The following is a 25,452-nucleotide window of genomic DNA, read 5'->3' on the forward strand; positions in this document are numbered from 1 at the left end:
AACAGCAAATCCAATAACTCAATTGAGACAATATTTCATAGGCACACGATTTCATTAGATACGGCTTGTGCCAAAACAAAAACATAAAGAGAGAAACAACGGATAATACCATGACAAGTAGCGGAATAAAAACTGCCTGCACTTTCAGTGGCGCGTTTGGACAAACGATACGACAGTGGTAGGCACCGACTCGTTTCTTGTGGACACCTGTCTACCAAATGGCTCAAATGGCTCTGAGCACTATGGGACTCAACATCTGTGGTCGTCAGTCCCCTAGAACTTAGAGCTACTTAAACCTAACTAACCTAAGGACATCACACACATCCATGCCCGAGGCAGGAATCGAACCTGCGACCGTAGCAGTCGCGCGGTTCCGGACTGAGCGCCTAGAACCCCTAGACCACCGCGGCCGGCCGACCTGTCTACCGCTCTTAGTTTTTGTCCCCCTCGAGAATATGTCACAGAATGCTCACGTTTTCGTACTGCATGGCAAAAAAAGAAAGGAAACCAATCTCCCCAATACTGTGATCCTGCGTTTCTGCCTCTTATCACTGAGCTCTGTGGCTGACCTTCGGGTACACTGACGACGGTAATGGTAACCTCAACAAGCTGACACGGAAGCGCCCACCTTGTTTACTACCCGTTCGCTCACTTCCTGATACTAATCGCTTTCGGATGGGCTCGCTCCGCATTCTCCTGATACGGACGTCAGAACCGGAGGGGCGCCGTATTCCGGGACTAATTTCTCCCACTTGCAGGTGTGGACCGTGCATTGTGCCGCGTGGACATCTCTTCACTCCGCGACCACCCTGGATGCTGAGCGCCTCGATCTCTGGCAGACCAACACTGTTTAGAAACGTGAGTACAGATAGTTACTGTGATTACACTACCTCTTCAGCAAAAACTGATAAAATGCAGACCATCACACCGGTATTTGCACCCTTGACGATATTTGTTATATGGATTTTATATGGACTGTAGTGTAGGAAATATTTCTGTGTCTTTTAAACTTTCATCTGCTAAGGCTGGAGACATCATTAGCGGCCGTAGGGTCAGGTATTGGTTTTAAACTAGTTTATACCGTTTGTACATATGAACCCAATGATGTGGTCGTGAAATCGTGTCCATGGCCTAATGTCCGTACGAAATTCACCAAAAATTATAGACATTTGCACAACTTTAGCTTCACAGATTAAACAAACTGCAAAGGCAGATTGTAATTATGGGAAATTATGACGAAATAGAGAGCGGCGCGACTTCTAGCAAGCATAATACTCCTACGTCTAAATAAAGCTACACTCTGCAAACCAATGTGAAGTACACGCCAGAGGGTATGTATGTATTAAACCGGGGAGCTATACACGATGGAGAGGCTCCGCCCCACTGTAGCCCTTAGTGGTTCACAACCCCACAACCGCCACAGCAGTCCACCTACCCCACCACCGCCCCACGCTGAACCCAGGGTTATTGTGCGGTTCGCCCCCAGCGGACCCCCCGGGAACGTATCATACCAGACGAGTGTAACTCCAAATGTTTGCATGGTAGAATAATTACGGTGTACGCATACGTGGAAACGGTGTTTGCGCAGCAATCGCCGACACAGTGTACCTGAGGCGGAATAAGGGGAACCAGCCCGCATTCGCCGAGGTAGATGGAAAACCGCCGGGCGGATTCGTGCCGGGGACCGGCACGCCTTCCCGCTCTGGAAGTAGCAAGTAGACCGCGCGGCTAGCCGGGCGGGCACGACAGATGGTACTTCTCAGTGTAGAAGTCCTCCCAAGTCCATTCGAGCATAGAGAGCCGGAAGAATGATTATTTAAATGTCTCTGTGTGCGCTGCAATTAAATATAATCTTGGCTTCGTTGTGCCTACGGGAGCAGTACATAGAATATTGTACTGCATTTCTGCCAGGGACATCCAATAATTAAAGAGACAAATTGAAGGAGAAAAAGAACTGTATTTTTACAAAAGATCACTTTAGCTACTTCACAACATAATCCCCGCCAATATTAATACGCCTCTCCCAACGATGCACTATTTTTTATGCCTTATGCAAAGAAGTCTTTGTCTCATTGTTTGAGCCACTTTGCTACAAATTCTTTGACCTCCTCCTTGTCGCTGAACTTTTACCAACATAATGCACTATTGAGTGGACCAAAGAAGCGAAAATCTGAGGAGGCCAAATCTGGTCTATAGAGATGAGGCCACATTTGTAAATGGTTTATTGGGTCAGCTGGGCAGTGTGGGGGCGAGAATAGCCGTGTAGCAATGTCACGCCTTTTCCTTTACATCCGGGGACGTTTTCCTCTCATTGCTGGCTTTACTTTGTTCATCAGCATGTCTGTTCACTGTACGCTGATCTTCCAAATAATCACAAATGACGACACCTTGGGCATCCCAAAAGACGCTAAACGTTGCTTTTCCCGCTTGCGTTCTAATTTCTTTTGGACAGGTGAGCTACTGTGTTTCCATTCCATTATTTCTCCCTTGAACTCTGTTTCAAAATGGAGACCCAAGTTTCATCTCACGTTAAAATCTTGTTTAGGAAAGGGTCACCCTTCCTTCCAAAGTTTTCTTTCAAATCTGGACACACTCTGAGTCTTGTTCCCTTGTGTTGCTGTGTTTTCCGCGACCCACTTTTGTGTTTGTTTGGCTCTCCTTGAGCTTGTGACTGATGAAGTTATGAACTGTGGTAACATATACTACAACTGTTATTGACATATATTCCACTGTAAATCGTCGATCTTCACGAATAGTGACGTCAATTCTGTCCGAAGGAGTTGACACTTACACTTCAACTGCTCGTTTGCATTGAGCTTCTTCTTTCTTCTTGTAGACAAATTAAAGGGCTTGTCTGGAACCAAAGTACCATAGGGAACCTTCGCTAGTAGTTGCTCGTCAGTCACTGAGGTTCAGCCGTTTTTGATCAGTTCTACCCAGTTCCAAAAGTTACTCTGCAGTATATAGATACTTGGTGTCTATCCTCAAATGTCTGCCAGTTAAGGATTTTGAGAACGTCCAAGACGATCTCCACTGAGTGAAAAAAACCTGTAACATTGCTCTTCTTTGTATAAGCTCATGCCCTGATTTTCCTCTTTGGAATGGTTTCCTACCTAGTTAAGCAATATTCGAGGATGAGATGCGCGACTTGTTTGTAAGCAATTGGCTTTGTAGACATTGCAATTTTCCCAGTATCTTACCACCTACTTCACCTATATGATCACTATATTTTCTGTTCCTGTCATACCTAGACATTCGTATGAGATGAGTGATTCCAGCTAACTCATTGACATTATAAGTATAGGATATTACATTTTCTCGTTCTGTGAGCAGCACAGTCTGGTATTTATGAATATTTGATGCAAGTTTCCAATTTTTGCACCACTTTGGAATGTTCTCAATGTCTGACTGAATATTTGTGCAGCTTTTGTCAGGCAGAACTTTATTATGGAGAACGGTCAGGTTATTAATACACAAGAAGTACTACCGAGCGAGATGGCGCAGTGGTTAGCCCACTGGAATCGCATTCAGGAGGACGACGGTTCAAACCCGCGTCCGGTCATCATGATTTAGGTTTTCTCTGATTTCCCTAAATCGCTTCAGGCAAATGCTGTGACGGTTTCTTAGAAAGAGCACGGCCGGCTTCCTTCTCCATCCTTCCCTAATCCGATGGGACCGACGACCTCTTTCTTTGGTCCTCTATCCCGAATCAACCAACCACAACAAGAAGAGTTTTTGTTCAAACTTTCAAACATGTGCAACGTACAGTTCCTTGTTGACTGTTATCTTAAATAACAGAGTCCACGCGTTTCATAGAAATGATGTTCGCAAACACACACACACACACACACACACACACACACACACACACACGAACTCGTGCTTGCGCGCGCAGTGTTCGTATTTTTGCCTGAGACAATATTGCCCGAATGACATAGCTCTAATCCTTCATTTTCGACCAAGGTTTCTGGGAGATTTCCCTTGGCTATAGGTAAACACCAGAATTATAAATCTGCTCCCAAATATTCTGATTTTGGAACCATATGTCTCTATCTCCAGTAGTGAGAAATTAAGAAACAGGTACAATCATCTGATTTAGACCAACGTTGTGAAAGGTTTCCCTTAGTTGTAAGACAAAGTCCAGAATTCGAAATTTCCCTCGAAATATTCCTCATTGGGAACCTCTCTTCTCAACCCCCAGCTAAGATAACACTGTCGCAGAAAAAAGTTAGATATAGCTTTACATAAGTTGTCTCTTGCCTGCATGCCAAAAGCCAGATTTCGAAATTTTCTCCAAAAATTCCAGTCGAGAGCATTTCTTCTCTACTTCCAGCTCAGAACATTGTCACAGAAACATTTTAAAAATGCCCCCAGTCATCCTGTTCCAACCAAGGTTTTCAAGAGGTTTCCCCCGGTTGTATGGCACATAACTAGAACTCTTCTCCCAAATAGTCCCAGCTGGGAATCCCTGGAATGGCACTCTACATTGGGCAAATCCCAAATGGCCAGCGTCTACCACTTAGCCAATGAAAGGTTTAAGAAATTCGTAAAATTGTATGAAAATGAATACCGTATAGTTACAAAATATTTTCAGTAGTAAGAGCTGGCTTACAAGTCACATACTATTCGAGTTGAGGGAAGTTCAGGTGGAATCAGCATTAGCACTCACTATCGTTTATCACTGTGTTAGTAAATACAAACATATTCGTATCGACACTGTAGTTTTGGTGCATTCTGAACTTTCGATTGAGGTGTCTTCCAACGGTAAAATTCATGGCAACTGGATAGAACACCACTTCCAAATTCGTGAGGATATTGAAGTGCCAGATATGTCATATAGAAGGATAAACAATAAAGTTTGATTCTGCTCTGACGAAATATTCACGTGGGAGAATATTTCAGAATTGGATTTAGAAAAAATTAAAAATAATTGGAAGGAAGTTTTGGTTTCGTTCTTTGACTGCAGGGAAACATAGGTCCATCGTAGCACCTCGGATGCAAAGCTGCAGCAAAAGCACAAGAAGGAAAACTGCCCCGAATGTTCTCAGTAGATGAGAGTATGAACATTGTGTCAGTCTGTTCTTTTGTATGTAGTTACAGAATCAAATGGTTCAAATGGCTCTGAGCACTATGGGACTTAACTTCTGAGGTCATCAGTCCCGTAGAACTTAGAACTACTTAAACCTAACTAACTTAAGGACATCACACACATTCATGCCCGAGGCAGCATTCGAACCTGCGACCGTAGCGGTCTCGCTGTTCCAGACTGTAGCGCCTAGAACCGCTCGGCCACCATGGCCGTCAGTTACGGAATCAATACCCTAATCTATGCTCCCACAAATGTACAGCCTCAGCAGTGCAACTCTACAGAGAGGCTAAATGTAACAGGTGCTTTCTGAAAAGCACTGTGTTCAAACTGCTGTCGTAGTGCGTTTGTGGATGAAAACTGGAATCCGCTTTATGACGCGGTACACAGTTTATTTCACTCGTACAGTACCAAGGGATCATATCTTCAAAACATGTATTCCTTTCAACATCACACACAATTTTTTGTTAATTTGTTGTTACAAGACTATTCCTAAAATTCAAGCAAGTTATCACGCTGATCCCAACGTTCACTGCCTAAAAGTGAAACTGGATTTAACTTTATGACTTCCCCTTTCATGTCTAGGAATCACCCAACCTCAACATTAGCGAATGTCCGTGATTAAATTTATATAAGAGATACATTGTAGGTGCTCGTCCATATCACTGATGACGAAAATTAATGCAACATGTGGCATTGTTTATCAGTTCCGACCCGTTTTATGTGCATGTAGACTCACTCGCGCTAAGCTCTACAAGCGCAGGAATGCACATTTGCTCAGTACTTGTAAATACGCAGGGACTTCAGGAAGCAAATTAATATAAAAGTTTTCTGGGCATGGTACCACATCACATTCTAAGAAAACTACACTGGAGATACCAACGTTTCGGCTACGGTAGCAGAGACCATCTTCTGGGTATGGATCTGGGTCACCAGTAGAACCAGAAGGAGGCCACTGCAACTGTGACCTGAACGTTAGTATCTCCAGTGAATTTTTTTGCATTATGACGCATACTGCACACAGAAGACTTTAATGTTAACTGTCTCTGGCCACGGAAACCTACGCAATTATGTTAAGAAAGCATGTCAAAAACGTAGTCCCATTTTGAAATCATAGCGCAACAAAAGTGGTGCACTATCAAAGGAGTTTCCTGCAGAGAGAGTTCTGCTGCGGTATCGTTAACAGTTGCGTCATAGTGTGAGTGCGAAATGGCGCCGCAATTGGAGACGTATACCAAATGTGAAGTACGCAGGATAGTACGAATACTGTGGACCAACCATCTAAAATTGTACACAGATTAATCACGAAAGTCTGGCGATATGTGGACTAAATGCAATGTCAAGTCCAGCAGTAGTGAAATGGCGCCAACAAATTGACTACAGACATGGGATCCGGTTGTCCATATCTTGCGATTACTGTTTTCGCAAGCTGATAGAACGTCAGGGGGGGGGGGAGATTTTCGAACAGTGGGGACGTTCACTCAGCGGTACTCGAATTACTGTCACCAAGGTGCGTTTGTGTCGTCAAGGAATGAACGATTGCTAGCACGTTCCGACCGTTGTTTACACAGACATGGTGATCATGCTGAACAGTGCCATGTATCTGTGTCACTTTGACGTGTACTGCAGCATCCAGTAAAAGTTACTTGCACTACCGTAATAATGTTTACTTTCCTTTTGAAGTCTTGGCGTTTACCTTTATGCTCGACTGTGGCGTCTTACATAACAAGTCCAAGGGTTTATTGTTTGAAAATTACTGGTTTTGATCACAACTCATAAAATAAAACAACACTTGAAAACCTGGTTCGTAAGGGACCTCAGAACGAACTCGACTTCCGACTGAAGCTGTTCAATTATGTCATCTTATATACAAGAGACATTCCAAGCAACAATGTTCTTGGTTGATGTTCAGATTTGAAAGTGCATAAAAATATTACAATTTTGAACGATACTCCCCAAAATGCCAGTTATTGTGGGGGTTGTATCACTGTGTACAGTAATTTGATTGTACCGAATGTACGAGATGGAAAGAATACATATAACACTTAAAAATAAAAAAATACTTATTTTCAAATTTAAAATTGTCAAAAGTATTTGCTTTTCAGTGTTATTCCCTTGCAATATATGTGTACACGTTGCGTCTTGGATTAAAAAATGAATCCATTTTTTAATGTGGCTGTATTAATTAATTCACTATTAATTAAAATGTAGCCTCTTATACAGTCCTGGAAATTGAAATAAGAACACCGTGAATTCATTGTCCCAGGAAGGGGAAACTTTATTGACACATTCCTGGGGTCAGATACATCACATGATCACACTGACAGAACCACAGGCACATAGACACAGGCAACAGAGCATGCACAATGTCGGCACGAGTACAGTGTATATCCACCTTTCGCAGCAATGCAGGCTGCTATTCTCCCATGGAGACGATCGTAGAGATGCTGCATGTAGTCCTGTGGAACGGCTTGCCATGCCATTTCCACCTGGCGCCTCAGTTGGACCAGCGTTCGTGCTGGACGTGCAGACCGCGTGAGACGACGCTTCATCCAGTCCCAAACATGCTCAATGGGGGACAGATCCGGAGATCTTGCTGGCCAGGGTAGTTGACTTACACCTTCTAGAGCACGTTGGGTGACACGGGATACATGCGGACGTGCATTGTCCTGTTGGAACAGCAAGTTCCCTTGCCGGTCTAGGAATGGTAGAACGATGGGTTCGATGACGGTTTGGATGTACCGTGCATTATTCAGTGTCCCCTCGACGATCACCAGTGGTGTACGGCCAGTGTAGGAGATCGCTCCCCACACCATGATGCCGGGTGTTGGCCCTGTGTGCCTCGGTCGTATGCAGTCCTGATTGTGGCGCTCACCTGCACGGCGCCAAACACGCATACGACCATCATTGGCACCAAGGCAGAAGCGACTCTCATCGCTGAAGACGACACGTTTCCATTCGTCCCTCCATTCACGCCTGTCGCGACACCACTGGAGGCGGGCTGCACGATGTTGGGGCGTGAGCGGAAGACGGCCTAACGGTGTGCGGGACCGTAGCCCAGCTTCATGGAGACGGTTGCGAATGGTCCTCGCCGATACCCTAGGAGCAACAGTGTCCCTAATTTGCTGGGAAGTGGCGGTGCGGTCCCCTACGGCACTGCGTAGGATCCTACGGTCTTGGCGTGCATCCGTGCGTCGCTGCGGTCCGGTCCCAGGCCGACGGGCACGTGCACCTTCCGCCGACCACTGGCGACAACATCGATGTACTGTGGAGACCTCACGCCCCACGTGTTGAGCAATTCGGCGGTACGTCCACCCGGCCTCCCGCATGCCCCCTATACGCCCTCGCTCAAAGTCCGTCAACTGCACATACGGTTCACGTCCACGCTGTCGCGGCATGCTACCCGTGTTAAAGACTGCGATGGAGCTCCGTATGCCACGGCAAACTGGCTGACACTGACGGCGGCGGTGCACAAATGCTGCGCAGCTAGCGCCATTCGACGGCCAACACCGCGGTTCCTGGTGTGTCCGCTGTGCCGTGCGTGTGATCATTGCTTGTACAGCCCTCTCGCAGTGTCCGGAGCAAGTATGGTGGGTCTGACACACCGGTGTCAATGTGTTCTTTTTTCCATTTCCAGGAGTGTATTTCAAACAGATGCCGTTAGCTACATAATTTGTTGCCGAGATGTAGGCCTCTGCCGGCCGGAGTGGCCGAGCGGTTCTAGGCGCTTCAGTCCCAAACCACGCGACCGCTACGGTCGCAGGTTCGAATCCTGCCTCGGACATGGATGTTGGCGATGTCCTTAGGTTAGTTAGATTTAAGTAGTTCTAAGTTCTAGGGGACTGATGACCTCAGCTGTTAAATCCCATAGTGCTCGGAGCCATTTGAACCATTTTTTTGTAGGCCTCTATTCCCTGGCAAATATTATTCTCTTAGCCGAACCAGTCGAAATGGTACAGGGATTTCCATTATTTCCGTTTACGCACACGCAACACGTCAGTTCAAGCCATATGACGCATTTTGACCAGAAAGACTGACCACAACAGTACTCTCTTCTCTCTCTCTTTCTCTGTCTTACGTGCGCTTGCACGCGCGCGCTGGCGCCCACACACTGTCAAGGGCGCAATGCTGCCGACGACCCAACTGGACTTCCACTTTCACTCCGCTCTCGTATACCACATACAGGACGGGTTCCACATCCGGAAAGCTACGCTGTTGCTGTTGTTCCCCTCTCCCGCACTCAATGATCCTGCGTCACGGCACAGAAGCCGTTGAAGAAGTATTCGTGATTGAGGCGACTTTCTGTCTGTATAATACTTTTTCTCTTTATGGAACGTCAGTGGTACACTGCAGTATATTAGGACTCTTCAGTCGAGAACATTTATAATGATGAACAAGGGTAGAATTAAACATTTAAAACAATGCCTACATATTTTTTAATGTATTAAAAAGTCAGTTGGGCATCGACGATGTTAAAAAAACTGTTTGCGATTTATTAAAAACAAACACTGATGATACTCCATACAATAAACCCAAGGCAATTCATTGCACTGCACAGATATCTCGAACGGAACAACCATCTCCACGCCAGTTAACTTGGGTTCTGAAAACATGGGTCATGCTAAATCCGACTTGCTTTTTTCTTACGACATCCTGAAATCCATGCATCAAGGCAGTCGGGTGAATGCAGTATTTCTTGACTTCCACAAAGCATATGATCGTTTTCACACCAATGTTTGTTAAGAAAAGAACTACGATGTTGGTAATCGGACAGAACTTATGAGTAACAACCATCTCCACGCCAGTTAACTTGGGTTCTGAAAACATGGGTCATGCTAAATCCGACTTGCTTTTTTCTTACGACATCCTGAAATCCATGCATCAAGGCAGTCGGGTGAATGCAGTATTTCTTGACTTTCACAAAGCATACGAGGTGTGGCTAGAAAAAAACCGGACTAGTACTGGTGAAACAATAAAACAAATGCAATAAGGCTGAAAGTCGCGTGGCCTGTCACGTGACTCTCGCTCCGCCTACTGCTCGAGTTTCATCTGCCTCCTGCACTCAGTCTGCCCGTGGCGTCTGTTTTAAGTAGTTGACGTTTTGTCTGTGCGTCGGAAAATGTTGAGTGTACAGAAAGAACAGCGTGTTAACATCAAATTTTGTTTCAAACTAGGAAAATCTGCAAGTGAAACGTTTGTAATGTTACAACAAGTGTACGGCGATTATTGTTTATCGCGAACACAAGTGTTTGAGTGGTTTAAACGATTTAAAGATGGCCGCGAAGACACCAGTGATGACACTCGCACTGGCAGACCGTTGTCAGCAAAAACTGATGCAAACATTGAAAAAATCGGTAAACTTGTTCGACACTTTCCTTGTCAACTCCTGTTAACTCAGACACTGCTCTGATTGTTAAACGGCGATCTTGTCGAACAAGTTTACCGATTTTTTCAATGTTTGCATCAGTTTTTGCTGACAATGGTCTGCCAGTGCGAGTGTCATCACTGGTGTCTTCGCGGCCATCTTTAAATCGTTTAAACCACTCAAACACTTGTGTTCGCGATAAACAATCATCGCCGTACACTTGTTGTAACATTACAAACGTTTCACTTGCAGATTTTCCTAGTTTGAAACAAAATTTGATGTTAACACGCTGTTCTTTCTGTACACTCAACATTTTCCGACGCACAGACAAAACGTCAACTACTTAAAACAGACGCCACGGGCAGACTGAGTGCAGGAGGCAGACGAAACTCGAGCAGTAGGCGGAGCGAGAGTCACGTGACAGGCCACGCGACTTTCAGCTTTATTGCATTCGTTTTATTGTTTCACCAGTACTAGTCCGGTTTTTTTCTAGCCACACCTCGTATGATCGTTTTCACACCAACGTTTGTTAAGAAAAGAACTACGATGTTGGTAATCGGACAGAACTTATGAGTGGATTCAGGAGGACGCAGGACGTTATGCTGGATGGAAAATCATCAACAAAAGTGGCAGTAACTTCAGGCGTTCCCAAGAAAGGTTACTGTGACCTTGCTATTAATAGTGTATGTTAATGATATGGCATACAATATAAACAGTAACCTCGCATTCCTTGCAGATGATGCAATTATCTGCGATGAAGTACCATCTGAAATCAAAGCTACGCAAATGTCCAGTCACACTTTGATGAGATTTGAAAGTGGTGCGAAGGCTGGCAAATGAACTGAAGTGTAAAATAGTGCACTCTGAAAAACGCTGGAGCTGCTATGACTGCAATATCAGTGAGTCCCAACTGGAATCAGTCAACTCATATAAATTCCTGGATGCGATAATAATGAGACAGAATGATCAAATAGGATCGGTTGTAGCTGAAGCAGGTGGCAAACTTCGGTTCATTGGAAGGATACTGAGAAAACGCAGCCAATCTACATAGGAGACTGTTTACAAAACACATGTGCATCCTATGCTAGGATACTGCTCGACTGAATGGTATCCTTACCAAGTAGGACTGTCGAGGGTATTAATAGTGGGGTAGCACGAATGGTCATAGGTTTGTTTCACTCGCGGGAAAGCGTCCCGAAAGTTGTGGAAAACCCGAATTGGAAGACACCTGAAGGTGGAAGCGAAACATCGTGCGAAAGCCTTGTTACATGGATTTAAGAACCGGTATAGAGTGCTGAATCTAGAAATATACTTAGCCCCCTATGTATCGCTCGCATAGAAACAATGAGGATAAGACTGCATTAATTACAGAGCGCTCAGTTACGAGGATGCAGTCTTTCTTTCCAAGATCCATACTGAAGTGGAACAGACCATCAGGCAGTATATGCACATGCAGTCTGCCATGCTCTTTGCAGTGGATGTGGATGGAATCATAAGACCACTGACGAAAGGTTACGGTGCGTGTCTGAGGGTTGAGTGAGACTTACAGGGGCTGGAAAAACATATGAAAACACCACGCGAAAAGCGTGCTTGAATATCAAAACAGATGCTAGCAAAGCCTGCAGGTTGCACTGCTGTATTTGACCACGAACAACACCTTTGCAATTCCTCAATAAGCTGCACGTGTCAGTCGCGGTCAGAAAGGTATTCTGTGTGTGCTCTGTCGGAGTTAAGTGAAGTCTAAAGCGGGCAAATTTTTGGTGCTCGTATGGTAGGTATTTCGGTGACCAAGGCATTTGCTGTTTCAAGAGACACCGTATCGAAGATTCATATCGCATAAAGGGAAAGCGGAGAAACATCATCTGGTGAGTCGCAACGTGGACAAAAATGTGTGTTCAGTGATTGTGGTGGTCGGTCATTAAAGAGAAGACAGCTGCGGAAGTCACTGCAGAACTGATTCTCGGACCCTGTCAGCACAAAAACAAGACGAAGGGAACCTTATAAGAGGCGTGTTTTTTTAAGTAACTACCGTTTTGAAATTTAAACATTGGCAAACATTGGCAAACAATCTAAACAAGAACCCTAAAAAGTTTTGGTCATATGTAAAATCGGTAAGCGGATCTAAATCCCCTATTCAGTCACTCGTTGACCACGATGGCACCGAAACAGAGGACGACCGAAGAAAGGCAGAAATACTGAATTCAGTGTTCCGAAACTGTTTCACTGCGGAAAATCGTAACACGGTCCCTGACTTCAGCCGTCGCACGGACGCCAAAATGGAAAATATTGAAATAAACGATATCGGAATTGAAAAACAACTGCTATCACTTAGTAGCGGAAAAGCATCCGGACCAGACGAGATACCCTTAAGATTCTACAGTGATTATGCTAAAGAACTTGCCCCCTTTCTATCAGCAATTTATCGTAGATCTCTGGAAGAACGTAAAGTACCTAGCGACTGGAAGAAAGCACAGGTCGTTCCCATTTTCAAGAAGGGTCATAAATCAGATGCGAATAATTATAGGCCTATTTCACTTACGTCAATCTGTTGTAGAATAATGGAACATGTTTTGTGTTCTCGTATTATGACGTTCTTAGATAATACAAATCTCCTTCATCATAACCAACATGGATTCCGCAAACAGAGATCATGTGAAACCCAGCTCGCCCTATTTGCCCAAGAAATTCACAGTGCCGTAGACACTGGCGAGCAGATTGATGCCGTATTCCTGGACTTCAGGAAGGCATTTGATACGGTTCCGCACTTACGTTTAGTGAAAAAAATACGTGCTTACGGAATATCGGACCAGGTTTGTGATTGGATTCAGGATTTCCTAGAAGAAAGAACACAACATGTCATTCTTAACGGTTCAAAATCTGCAGATGTAGAGGTAATTTCGGGAGTACCGCAAGGAAGCGTGATAGGACCTTTATTGTTTACAATATACATAAATGACTTAGTTGACAACATCGGTAGCTCCGTGAGGCTATTTGCAGATGACACGGTTGTCTACAAGAAAGTAGCAACATCAGAAGACTCGTACGTACTCCAGGAAGACCTGCAGAGGATTAATGAATGGTGCGACAGCTGGCAGCTTTCCCTAAATGTAGATAAATGTAATATAATGCGCATACATAGGGGCAGAAATCCATTCCAGTACGATTATGCCATAGGTGGTAAATCATTGGAAGCGGTAACGACCGTAAAATACTTAGGAGTTACTATCCGGAGCGATCTGAAGTGGAATGATCACATAAAACAAATAGTGGGAAAAGCAGGCGCCAGGTTGAGATTCATAGGAAGAATTCTAAGAAAATGTGACTCATCGACGAAAGAAGTAGCTTACAAAACGCTTGTTCGTCCGATTCTTGAGTATTGCTCATCAGTATGGGACCCTTACCAGGTTGGATTAATAGAAGAGATAGACATGATCCAGCGAAAAGCAGCGCGATTCGTCATGGGGACATTTAGTCAGCGCGAGAGCGTTACGGAGATGCTGAACAAGCTCCAGTGGCAGACACTTCAAGAAAGGCGTTACGCAATACGGAGAGGTTTATTATCGAAATTACGAGAGAGCACATTCCGGGAAGAGATGGGCAACATATTACTACCGCCCACATATATCTCGCGTAATGATCACAACGAAAAGATCCGAGAAATTAGAGCAAATACGGAGACTTACAAGCAGTCGTTCTTCCCACGCACAATTCGTGAATGGAACAGGGAAGGGGGGATCAGATAGTGGTACAATAAGTACCCTCCGCCACACACCGTAAGGTGGCTCGCGGAGTATAGATGTAGATGTAGATGTAAAAAAAGAGATGCTAAGATATGTCAATAATTTTATTTTTACGTGAAAGCCTGTACCTTAATATACACACTGACGCAATTACAGTCTGATTCTTCCTTGTTTACATTGTGTACTGAGTGTTTAAGATACCTCCGATAATCGTGAGTCCCGCCGACTGTGAAGTATGAGCTGTTATAAGATTTCTTAGTGCTAAAGGCCTAAAAGCGATCGATATTCATCGTGATCTCTGTGCAGTTTACGGAGAAAACATTTTGAGTGATGGAATGATAAGAAAGGGGTGAAAGCATTAAAAGACGGCCCCACAAATGTGCATGATGAACAACGGAGTGGGCGTCCTTCTGTCGTTAATGAAAGTTCGGTGCAGGGAGTGGACAATAAGATGAGAGAGAAAACAGACGCTTTACGACTTCCTTCTTGCGGGATGACTTTCCTAATGTTTCTCGTAGTGTTTTGTATGGCATTGTGACAGAGCACTTGAATTACCGAAAATTGTCCGCACGTTGGGTACCGAAAATATTGACGGATGTGCACAAAACCAAACGTTTAGACAGTGCATTGACTTCCCTTGAGCGGTACCACAACGACGGTGATGATTTATTAACCCAAAATGTTACGGGCGATGAAACATGGGTGGCCTACGTCACACCAGAATCAAAGCAACAGTCCTTGGAAGTTGAGCAAGGGCATCGTTATGCTGCAAGGCAATGCCCGTCCGCATGTGGCGAATCAGACCAAAGATCTCATCCCATCTTTTCGATGGGAAACGCTAGATCATCCTCCGTATAGCCACGATCTTGCGCCCAGTGACTACCATTTGTTCCTGCACTTGAAGAAACACCTGGGAGGTCAGCGTCTTCAAGACGATGACGAAGTCAAAACAGTGGTGATGCAGTGGTTAACAAGCCAGGCGGCAGACTTTTTTGAAGAGGATATTCAAAAACTGGTACAGCGTTATGAAAGGTGCCTCAGTATTGACGGAAATTACGTAGAAAAGTAGATTAACGTACAAACTTTGATGTAAAAATAAAATTATTGAGATATTTTAGCACGTCTTTTTTTAATTTCAGAACGGTACTTACTTAAAAAACTCGCTTCGTAAGCAGGGAATTGCAGGGTGAGCTGCAATTCCAAAGCCACTCGTGAGCGACGCAAATATGCCCACAACAGCAATACGTAGTGTGGAAGCCATAAGAACGGAAGAATGTCATTTGGCTCGATGAGTGTTCGTAGTATGAAAGCTTTCACGACCGGATGACATATCTTCTGGTAAACCTTCCGGGATGTAAGGTCGTGGTCCATGAAACTCTTCAGCTCCTAACGTTTCGTCCAGAGCTGCGCTGGACATCTTCAGAGGGGTGTTTCTCCTCCGGTGAGTCTTGCCGACTGACGGGTCGGACGTCTGAGAGCGACTTACATATCGTAGAAAGTGGGCGTGACCAGAGTTGCACGTGATACGCAGAGATAATCTTTGTCAGAGATAAAACTTAACTATCGATCGTAATCTCGTCATGGATAAAACTGTCTCGCAATTCTGTAGTCCTACTGTCCAAATATCACTAAGTTTCATGGTCTCTTCTTTCCGATTAAAATTATCCCTATGTCTATATATTTCAATTGCTTCTCTACAAAGCCGTGGGTAATAGTTCGTCGTCGTAGATAAAATTTTTGTTTCGGAAAACTTCACTTGATGATTTCCTGACTGAAAAGCGTGTTCTGCTACAGCCGATTTATCTGTTTTTCCTAATCGGCAAAGACTTCTGTGTTCTTTTAACCGTGTATTTACGCTTCTTTTTGTTGTTCCAATATAAACTTTACCACATGTACACGGAATTTTATATACGTCACTGGCTGATAGAGGAGCACGTTTATCTTTTACAGACCGGAGAACATGACAAATTCAGGATCCTGATACAAAATGGTTCAAATGGCTCTGAGTACTATGGGACTTAACATCGGAGGTTATCAGTCCCCTGGAACTTAGAAGTACTTAAACCTAACTAACCTAAGGACATCACACACATCCATGCCCGAGGCAGGATTCGAACCTGCGACCGTAGCAGTCGCGCGGTTCCGGACTGAAGAGCCTAGAACCGCTCGGCCACCGTGGCCGGTATTTGAGGTGGAGAAAGAGGCAAATTTCATAAGTTGTAGGGACCTGGTAATGAGATCTAGTAAACAAAACGGAGCGCATAGCGTTAAAGGACCTGGAGTGAATGATAAAAGCTGGATGGAGCGGAAACAAGGCGACATCGGCATACGAGAGAACGGCATGTGTACACATTGCCAACTAAAACTTTCACCAGGGCATAACTTTGAGGAAAACTGAGAGCAATTGTTAGACGTGGGAGTTATGAGATTCTGTGGTGTTCATGCTGCAGAATAATTAGGATAATTTTGATTCAAGAGGCAGACCTTCTTTCGGTGGTAGATCTTCGTTTTTATTAGCCAGCTACCTTTCAGACATCAATTTTGTCAGCCCTCTGAAATTTTCCGATAAATACAAGAAGCAACACTTTTCCGAGTGTTTTTTCAGTGTCTACTTGTACTGTAAGACCGCTTTTTTTAGATCGACAAATTGTATGAAGGTGTCTCGACTGTTATTGAGTATTGCTACCATTATCAAGCGCAGAATCAGAACTACTTCTCTAGTACTTTCACCTTTTCTAAAGCCAAACTGATCGTCATCCAGCAAGTCAAAATACGAAATAAAATTTGGCAGTTGTTTTGAATTCGCGAAATCGGCGAATGGATCGCGAATTTTTTTCGTGGATAGAAGACCTGTCCAGCAGGTTATCAGCAGGTGATGTCACCAGATCAGAGTTTCGTTGACGAACGTTTAGTACCAGTAGGTGTAATTTTTAACAGACAGCTATGCTGTAACAATAGCAGATCAGCAGGTGTGTTTTCTGAGTCCAGTACGAACAGATTTAGCACTTGCTGATATTATTACACTGATGAATCAAACCATTATGCCCACCTGTTCAATAGTGCGTTCGTCCACCTCTGGAACGCAATTCATCATTGATTCTGAACGACATAGATTCCTCAAGCCCCTTTTAGGTTTAGAGAAGTATATGACACCAGGTGTTTACGGAAAGATCACGCAATTACAGAAAGTTACAGACCGTAGATTTCTGGCGACCGACAGCGTCCCGGATGTGTTCCAACGTGATCACATCAGGCGAATTTTTTGGCCGAGACATCAGCAAAAATTCAGTATCATGCTCCTCAAACCACGATTCTGACCTTGTGACAATGATACACATATCAAAAAAAGTTTTGCATCACCCCGGTTCACAGAACTCCTGAAGACAGACGTTGACTGTGGATATTGTACCACAGACACAGTCCCTTTAATTGTTCAGAGATGTCACTAAATCCTCCCAAAGATGTAAACAACCATGCATGAGCAGCGCCTAATAGACGTAGTAGGTCCGACAGCCGATCAGTTCTAGTCATTCCACCAGGAAGGAGGTACATGGCTCGTGTTGTCTGTAGTTCAACCATGCCTAGACAGATGGCGTCCGCGTTTTTACTTTGTGCCAGGAAGGGCTCACAACAAGGGAACTGTCTAGGCGTCTCGGCATGAACCAAAGCGATGTTGTTCAGACATGGAGGAGGTTCAGAGAGAAAGGAACCATCGAAAACATGCCTCACTCAAGCCGCCCAAGGGATACTACTGCAGTGGATGACCGCTACCTACGGATTATGGCTCGAAGGAACCCTGACAGCAACGTCACCATGTTGAATAATGCTTTTCGTGCAGCCACAGGACGTCGTGTTACGACTCAAACTGTGCGCAGCGGGCTGCATGATGAGCAACTTCACTCACGGCATCCATGGCGAGGTCCATCTTTGCAACCACGACACCATGCTGCGCGGTACAGATAGACCCAACAACATGCCGAATGGACCGCTCAGGATTGGCATTACGATCTATTCACCCATGAGTGTCTCGTATGCCTTCAACCAGACAATCTTCGGAGATGCGTTTGCAGGCAACCCGGTCAGGCTGAACGCCTTCGACACACTGTACTGTGAGTGCAGCAAGGTGGAGGTTCCCTGCTGTTTTGGGGTGGCATTACGTGGAGCCGTCGAAAACATGCCTCGCTCAGAGCCGCACAAGGGCTACTACTGCAGTGTATGACCGCTACCTACGGAGTATGGCTCGGAGGAACTCGATAGTACAACCATTTCGGCAGCCTAATGGCGAGACATTCCTCTTCATGGACGACAATTCGCGGCTCAATCGTGCACATCTTCCTTCACGATAACGACATTGCTCGAACAGAGTGGCCAGCATGTTCTCCAGACAAGAAACCCTACCGAACATGGCTGGGATAGGGACTGTGTCTGTGGTACAATATCCACAGTCAACGTCTGTCTAGACCCACCAACCACTCGTAGGGATCGACGCCGAATCGCCGTTGAGGAGGGGAACAATTTGGACCAACAGTGCCTTGATGAACTTGTGTATAGTATGCCACGACGAATACGGGTATGCATCAATGCAAGAGGACGTGCTATTGGTATTAGAAGTACCTATGTGTGTAGCAATCTGGACCACCACCTCTGAAGGTCTCGATGTACGGTGGTACAACATGCAATGTGTGGTTTTCATGAGCAAACGAAAGGGCGGAAATGATGTTTATGTTGATATCGCTTACAGTTTTCTGTACAGGTCCCGGACCTCTCTATAGTGATGCGAAACTTTTTTTGGTGTGTGTAGTTACTCTGCTGAAATACGACATCGTCGTGAGGACGACACCAAGCTATTCACCCGAATGCCGGAATGGCTATATACGAACATGGACTGGCGTGGCGAGAAACATGGTTTTTCTGACTTGGCGAGACCTTTTAATTGGTCCATGGTCTAATCACGATGACCCCGTGTACAATGCAATCGTAACTGACGATATCGTTGTGCAACTGTGGGAACACACAGTGGTCGTCCGCTGTGGAACTCTATGTTCAACAGTGCGCGGTGAACGGTTTGCTCCGAAGGACTTGTGCACCGGCATTCTACTCTGTCATCAGATCTGTCACTGACCGCCGTTTATCCTGCTTCACAGAGTGGGCAGCCTCTGACCTTCACTTACTGTGATGAGGCATGGACGTCCAATATCTTGCCGCTTACTCATGGTGTTCTTCAACCACATTCCACAGACGTTCACGAGAGCAGTCGACCAGCTTTACCGTTTCAGAGATGCCTAATGTCGGTCTAGCAATCTGACCTTTGTAGAGGCAGCTTTTTTAAGTAGATTTCCTTACTTTTGTCTCGTATTCTCGCTGGATCACTTCCCCATTCGTTTCTACTCTGCTTATACGAGGTGTGGCTAGAAACAAACCGGACTAGTACTGGTGAAACAATAAAACGAATGCAATAAGGCTGAAAGTCGCGTGGCCTGTCACGTGACTCTCGCTCCGCCTACTGCTCGAGTTTCATCTGCCTCCTGCACTCAGTCTGCCCGTGGCGTCTGTTTTAAGTAGTTGAAGTTTTGTCCGTGCGTCGGAAAATGTTGAGTGTACAGAAAGAACAGCGTGTTAACATCAAATTTTGTTTCAAACTAGGAAAATCTGCAAGTGAAACGTTTGTAATGTTACAACAAGTGTACGGCGATTATTGTTTATCGCGAACACAAGTGTTTGAGTGGTTTAAACGGTTTAAAGATGGCCGCGAAGACACCAGTAATGACACTCGCACTGGCAGACCATTGTCAGCAAAAACTGATGCAAACATTGAAAAAATCGGTAAACTTGTTCGACGAGATCGCCGTTTAACAATCAGAGCAGTGTCTGAGTTAACAGGAGTTGACAAGGAAAGTGTTAGGCAGATTCTTCATGAAAGTTTCAACATGAACAAAGTGTGTTCAAAAATGGTTCCAAAGTGTCTCACAATTGAACAGAAGGAACGCCGAAGAATGATTTGTTCTGACATCCTGGAAAACATTGAAAGTGATCCCACCTTCTTACAAAATGTTATTACTTGCGATGAATCGTGGTTTTTTACTTACGATCCCGAAACTAAACGCCAATCGATGCATTGGAAAACTCCTGGTTCTCCACGACAAAAAAAAGCACGAATGTCAAAATCGAAATTCAAGGCAATGATGATTTTTTTTTTTTTTTTTTTTGACATCAAAGGGATTGTGCACATTGACTGGGTACCAGAGGGACAAACAGTGAATCAGCATTACTACATTAGCGTCCTGGCTACCCTACGTGAGCGAGTACGGAGAAAACGGAACGATTTGTGGAGAAAAAAGTCATGGATCCTTCACCAAGACAATGCCCCAGCTCACAGTGCGTTGTCAGTGAAGACGTTTTTGGCAAAACACAACATTCCCATCTTAGATCATCCACCCTACTCACCTGATTTGGCCCCCTGTGACTTTTTTCTTTTCCCTAAAGTCAAGTCAGCTTTGAAAGGAACTAGATTTGAGACTGTTGAAGCAGTAAAAGAAAAATCGACGGAAGTAATGTATGGACTTACCGAAAATGATCTGCAGCATTGCTATGAACAGTGGAAAATTCGTATGGAGCGGTGCAGAGACCGAGAAGGAGAGTACATTGAAGGAGATAACATGAAATTGTAAATAATTGTAAATAAATGTTTTTCCAGCATCAGTCCGGTTTTTTTTCTAGCCACACCTCGTATATTTTCTCTGTCGCGTCACGTGCACTCCGCACCGTCAGGCGGCGTTCAATCACGTGGTGACCAGTGGTCATAATGTTTTGATTATCACCAGTTTAGAATTTGATTATGGAGAAGACAAAGTTCGCAAGTTTGGCTGCAGTGACGAAGTCGTTGGTCACAGCCTAATATCGTGTCGGACCTCCTTTCGCTCGGCATAGAGCAGCAACTCAATGTGGCATGGACTCAACGAGTCGTTGGATGTCCTCTGCGTAAGTACTGAGCCATGCCGCCTCCATAGCCATCAATAATTCCGAAAATGTTGTCCGTGTAGGATTTTATATACGAACTGACCTCTTGATTATGTATCATATATGTGCAATAGGATTCATGCCGAACGATCTGGGGGCCAAATCGTTCGAATTGTCCAAACGAATCGGGAACAATTGTGGTCCGGTGACATGGCGCATTGTTTGGGAACATGAAATCCATGAATGGCTGCAAGTGCTCTCCAAGTAGCCGAACATATCAGATGACCCAGTTCATTCCACGTAAAGACACTAACACCATTATGGAGCCACCGTCAAATTGCACAGCGCCTTGTTGACAATTTGAGTCCATGGCTTCGTGGGGTATGCGCCACTCGCGAACCCTACTATCAACTCTTACCAACTGAAATCGGCACTCATCTGAGCAGGCCATATTTTTCCAGTCGTCTAGGATCCAACCGCAATGGTTACGAGCCCAGTGGAGGCGCTGCAAGAGATGTCCTGTTAGCAAATGTGTCAGTCGTCTGCTGCCATACCCCATTAACGGCGTATTTTGCCGCACTGTCCTAATGGATACGTTCGACGTACGTCTCACATTGATTTCTGCTCTTATTTCAAGCAGTGTCGCTTGCCTGTTAGCACTGAAAGCTCTATCCAAGCGCAGCTGCTCTCGGTCGTTAAGTGAAGGCCGTCGGTCAATGCGTTTCCGTGGTGAGGGGTAATGTCTAAATTTTGGTATTCTCGGCACACTCTTGACTCTGTGGATCTCGGAATACTGAATCCCATAACGATCACCGAAATGGAATGTCCCTTGCATCTAACTCCAACTAACATTTTGCCATCAAAGTCTTTTAATTCCCGTCGTGCGGCGGTAATCACGTCGGAAGCCTTTTGCACGTAAATCACCTGAGTACGAATGATAGCTGCGCCAATCCACTGCCCATGTATATCTTGCGTACGCCGTACTACCACCATTTGTAAGTACGCCTATCGCCATCCCATCACCTTTGACACTTCAGTGTAAAACGCTGTAAATTCGAAAAACTATACATTTATTAGAATATTTTACTTTGCTCATATTGCTGAAGACATTGGAAAAGAGTCAGTTCTTCTTAGAGATTGTTGCCATGCTATGTTACCATTCCTGCTATAGTTTCTTGGGAATTATCTGTGAGTGCAATCGGATTGATGTGACAGAGATCTGACTTTTTAAAGTAGCTGGTTAAAGCGGAGCAGGCGGCACTGATCAAAAACTATTCAACTAATACATCACTGTTCGGATTTCAGATGGGTTCTTCAGTTCACAGTGCTTTTGTTGGCAGTGGTGCAGTTACTTTACACAGTGGGATTGCATGTGTTGCAAAGACTTTCTACGCGTGGATCGCAGCACGAACGCACTTTCTTAACATCGAGCTGTTAAAAAAACGACAAGCGTATTGTTACGTAATAACCTTTTCACATTCATCATCCCACCAGGCGACTTTTCTCTTGACCTTTGCAAAGAAAGCTTTATTTTCTGGTATTGCCCCAGCAGCTGCACGAGTGATGCAATAGTTGAAACATTTTTAGCCCGTTTCATCAACAGATTGTTTGATGTTTTGAATTCAGTTTCATAATTACGTTTAGAATTTTTTCCAGTTTTCTTTACGGGTCCAGAACACGAATTCGAGTATTATTGAGACAATGCCATCGGAAACCTGCCGAGGTGTAACTGTGTGCTCTGTGATTAACGGATGACCTTGGTGTGTTTCAAAGTAAAATGTTTACGCTGTGTCTTAACCGTAGACAAAGTACGTATAACATCTCTTACCGGAAGGAGACAAGTGTTCACCTCGCACATGACTCCTCGTAATCGTTTGTTTGGTTTCAGTATTTGGAAACTGCCACTCGTGTGCACATAATATTACAGTATTTTCTTTTTTTTGAAAGTGTCCACAATATTGTTGGCAGCGAGTTAGAGCCCTTGAATGAGCTTCTTTTGCTACTGTTGATAGAACTCTGATCTTACACTGCTTGTGGGAGGGACAGTCAAATGAAAACAAGACAAATGGAAAAAGTTAAGCAAACTGTTTATTACTTCAAAAGTAATCCCCATAACTCTTAACACGTTTATACCACTGTGAGAGAAGACGGTCAGTCCCTTGATGGAAAAAAGTTTGCGGTTGCCTATGGAACTATGACTGTAGGCATGCACCTCTTCGTCCGAAGAAAAACCGACGGTCTTCAGGACTCCAAAACTTTGGAAATCGAATGCGGAGAGATCTGAACTGTATGGAGATTGTGAGCGGGCTCAGAAGTTTCTCTTAGAAGCCCATACACATACTCCATACAGTCCCACTCTCTGCCCATCTAATTTACATATTTTTGGAGTCCTGAAGAAAGACATTCGTGGCCGTAGATTTGCATCGGACGAAGAGGTCCACGTCTGGGTACAGTCATGATTCCTCAGGCAACCGCACAAGTTCTTCCATGAAGTCTGGTCTCACAGTGGGATAAATTTATTACTTTTGAAATAATAAAGAGTTTACTTTCTTTTTTTACATCTGTTTCATTTTCGTTAGACTGCTCCTTAGACTTATTTCAAGTTACGAGGGCTTGTTGAAAACTAATACCTCCGAATTTTTTTAGGTGAAAACTTCTGTAGCTTCTTAAATAAAACAAATATTATTAACATTCTACATCTTTATTCTTCATGTCTAAATATTTATTTCGAAACATAGTCACCATGGTGCCGAACATATTTCTCCCAACGGGAGACCACTTTGCTGATACCGTCACTGTAGAATATTTGACTTTGTTGGCGGAGCCACAAACTCACATCTGCTTGCACGGTTTCATCACTGTCAACGTGGAGTCCTCGAAGGTGTTCTTTAAGTTTTGGAAACAAATGAAGATAACATGGGGTCAAGTCGGGACTGTGGAGGATTATCGACGACAGTGAACGCAAGGCGTTCGTATGTGGCCTGGCATTGTCATGCTGAAAGGGAGTTGTGTTTCACACTACCATGTTACCGCTAGAATTGGGAGCCTCGTAATGAGAAAGGGCTCCAAATATGTAGACATGAAGAAAAAAGATATAGAATATTAATAATGTTTGTTTTATATTAAAAGCTTTAAGAGTTTTCACATAAAAAATTCGGAGGCATTACTTTTCCACACGTCCTCGTGTAATGGTGTTGTGCTAAAAATATCTTATGTTTGAATACTTGAAATGAATTATAACACATAACATTCGGTATACTTGTTTTTGCAGTCCGTGTAAAAAAAGTGAGCCAAAATGGCGCAGCTTGCAGTTGAGATACATCTTGGACATTGAGTGGAAACATTGTATTGCGCTGTGAGGCAGCTGGATTCGACTATCAGACAAACCAAAAAGAACAGGGTGTAACACAAAGGTACATTTCTCACACGTAGAGGAATCAGATATGATATATTGGCATGGGTCCAGAAACGTTTTATTTCAATGTTAGGACTCAATTTCTGCTTGTCTTCATAATCACATTAATCTTGTGAAAGACAAAGACAGAATGTTCCAGCTTTAAAAGAAACGCTTTCCTACTTGATTTGTTCAACATACCCTGTTGCTTTCGTTTGGACAGAATATACGGTAAGTTGTAATTCTTAGGTTCACCGCCAGTGTTAGTCGTTCCACTTGGACGAAGGTAATGTTGAGATGACTTCACTGCTTGTGTTGACATAACTTCATCAGTGATACTTCTCTGGACGATTCCTGTTTGCGGAGGTAATCTCGTAATTGATTTTCCATAGCCTCTAATCATTGTCTCTTGAACATTTTCCGTTCGAATACTTTTTGGACGAACACTGTTTCCTTTACAGTCATTGGTCACAGACGTGCTGCACACAAATTTCTCATGCGGTCGATGGACAGTTAAACGGCCTGGAGGATCCTTATGAAACTGTAGCTGAAATCTTTTTCTTACGATTGAGGGTGACCCAAACACTTCCATCCAAGCTGCTATCTTCCTTCTCTCTTCGGAAGTAAGTCGAGTGGTCATCTCTAGTCTGCAACAAAAGCAAATCTAAAATTATGTAGTACCATATGCGTGGCAACATCTTTTTGGAGAACCCTGCATAGTGTACTGAATACTTGATTAAAACTGTAGGTGATTCTGGGTTATACAGGATGCCACAACTGCCTGCAACAATGGCTGTACCCTGGTGGGAATCGAGTCCAACAGCGCTTGAATGAGAGTCATGGGTACGTCATATTTCGTGCTGCTTCAGCTCTATCCTAGAGTGGTTGCGTGGTAGTCTCTCCGTAACCA

At 44.3% G+C, this 25,452-nt stretch overlaps 1 protein-coding gene across 2 annotated transcripts in view; it reads left to right on the forward strand.

The window, feature by feature from the left end:
- The window catches only part of LOC126203313 (fatty acyl-CoA reductase 1-like), a 278,046-nt gene that overhangs the window by 88,026 nt on the left and 164,568 nt on the right, over positions 1-25,452 (forward strand). The window contains exon 2 of one of the 2 annotated variants that reach the window (XM_049937579.1): positions 759-858. The exons of the other annotated variant lie outside the window; for it this stretch is intronic. The gene's annotated coding sequence lies outside the window, so the exon portion shown is untranslated. The remainder of the gene's footprint in view (positions 1-758; positions 859-25,452) is intronic. 2 annotated transcript variants of the gene reach the window in all.

The sequence above is a fragment of the Schistocerca nitens genome, chromosome 9 (genome assembly GCF_023898315.1).
Source record: "Schistocerca nitens isolate TAMUIC-IGC-003100 chromosome 9, iqSchNite1.1, whole genome shotgun sequence".
Taxonomy (NCBI): Eukaryota; Metazoa; Arthropoda; class Insecta; order Orthoptera; family Acrididae; genus Schistocerca; species Schistocerca nitens.